Source organism: Lontra canadensis, unplaced genomic scaffold (genome assembly GCF_010015895.1).
Source record: "Lontra canadensis isolate GAN:19392208 unplaced genomic scaffold, GSC_riverotter_1.0 scaffold80, whole genome shotgun sequence".
NCBI classification, from domain to species: domain Eukaryota; kingdom Metazoa; phylum Chordata; class Mammalia; order Carnivora; family Mustelidae; genus Lontra; species Lontra canadensis.
Window position 1 is genome coordinate 6,010,704 of NW_022631074.1, and position 2,388 is coordinate 6,013,091.

Genomic DNA, 2,388 nt, shown 5'->3' on the forward strand with positions numbered 1-2,388 from the left:
CACCAAACTGATTAAATTAGAATCCTGGGCTAGAGGTTAGAGCCCTGAGGGTGAAAGTAAGGGAAAGGCAGGTTAAATGGTCAGTATTTTTAAGGGTCTACAGGTGATTTCACTGTACAGCCAGGTTTGAAAGCCACCGGTTGGAGGGAAGTCCACCGTTGTTGCCTTCCCACCATTTTTGGTGGTTCAGAATAAATACTTGACCCAGGCTGGGCGAGTCAAATATTTCCCTTGGAATTCTGGAACTGAGGATGAAAGATAAAAATTATTATTACTCTGCTATTTCTGAGCTGTATGTGACACGAACATGTAAATTCAGAAAAGGTTGGTAGCCATATTCCATGATGTCACAACTGAACAGTTAAGAAACCAGTGTGTATTATTATGACAAACCATAGCTGTTCAGAGAGAAACAGCCATGAGAAACAATGTGAGGAAACTGCCTTAGTTCACTACAGGAATCCAATCCCTAAGAATAGTTTTTATTCCTTAAATTCCATTAGTTAACCAATTACCTTTCCAAAAATTCTCTTTTTGCTTCCAACTGAACTCCTGCTACTTGCAACCGATAGAATCCTAACTCATTTATGGCAGAAATTGAGGAGCATTTTATGTTAAGTAGAGAGATTTTATTTATTTATTTATTTATTTATTTATTTATTTATTTATTTATTTTTAGAGCTTTCTAAGAGAACTGACTGTGCCAGATATGAAAGCATGCAGCTTAGACCACTTTTAAGAGACCCTGCTGCATGGAACCCAGCTGACTGAGAGCTGAAATTGGTATCTCCCTAGAGGCAATCTGGGATTCCTCCCAGCCAGTGACTCAGCCCCATCATGGTATTTCTGCCAGGCTACATTTGCCTGATGCAGAAATCTGCTGAAAGACAACATGTCCAAGCATTCCTCATTGACCTAGCGGAAACTTTCTCAGAACTGCACTGAGATATGAGACTCTTCCTATCAACCTACTTCTTTCTCTCCTTATACAGGAGTCAGACATGCCTGGCTACCTGAGGCTTCTCCCTACCCATTCCTGCTCTCTCCCACTTTTCCCTTCACAGGTAATTCTCCCAATAAATCTCTTGCCTGTGGTATTAGTTTGCTAAGACTCCCACAATAAAATACCATGTCCCAGGTGACTTAAACAACAGAAATTTGTTTTCAAATTATTTTGGGTGCTGGAAGTCCGAAGACCAATGGTATCAGCAGGTCTGTTTGCTCCTAGTGCCTCTCTCTTCTTTGGCTTGCTTTGTCCTCATATGGTTTTTCCTCTGTGTGCATACATCCCAGGTATGTCTCTCTCTTATAAGAACAGCACTTGTATGGGCTTAGGGTCCCACTCTTACGAGCTCGCTTAACCTTAATTACCTCCTCAAATGCCCATCTCCAAGTACAGTCACATTAGGGTTTAGGGCTTTAACATATGAATTTTGTGGACATGCAATTCAGTTCACAGCCTCTATTACCTTCTTGGTATCTGCTTCTCGAAGCTTCCAAACTAAGGCACTGAGCAGAGTAAAGGGACCTTGTGAAACAAATAGTGAGCCCTGCATCCATGAAGGTATTCAGACAGAACTTGAAAGATCACTTCTCAGTGATATCATTTGGTCCTACTGATTAGGTTTCTATCTGAATTCCAGACCCACATTACTTTTTTTTTTTTAATTAAACATGAACAATAAAAAAGGTAACCTGAAATCTGGGAATACCAGGGTAAAAGCTGATTTAAATTAAGCCATGATATGCAAAGAGTCATAGAAGATACTTTTGCTTTCTGCATTTAACTTCTATAGCTCTTTCTTTTTCATGACCATGTTTGGACATAGGTGGAAGGATGTTCACTCAGTAGCGCAAGCACCTAGAACAAAGTTTGGCATATTATATGTGTTCCACAAATACTTGTTGAATGAATGAATGTATTGTGGCCTTCTAAACATGTCCATAGTTACTGCATCTACTAGGTGCTCAGATTCTGTATGTTAAAAAGAATTGTCTTGGGGGCGCCTGGGTGGCTCAGTGGGTTAAGTCTCTGCCTTAGGCTCAGGTCATGATCTCAGGGTCCTGGGATCCAGCCGCGCATTGGCTCTCTGCTCAGCAGGTAGCCTGTTCCCCCACCACCCCCTGTCTGCCTCTCTGCCTACTTGTGATCGCGGTCTGTCAAATAAATAAAATCTTTAGAAAAAAAAAAAAAGAATGTGTCAGAGAATTATAATGATAATGATGTGAACAAGAGATCAGAAGCTAGTGATTTTACTGATTATTTTCTTCCTTCATTGCTTATCCTGGTAAGTTCAGCCCAGAAAACAGAGTTAACTGAGAAATCTGGGAAGTTTCCCCACAATGATGTACAGTTGCACGGCCTTTGAAAGCTCCCCAGGTCTCTGC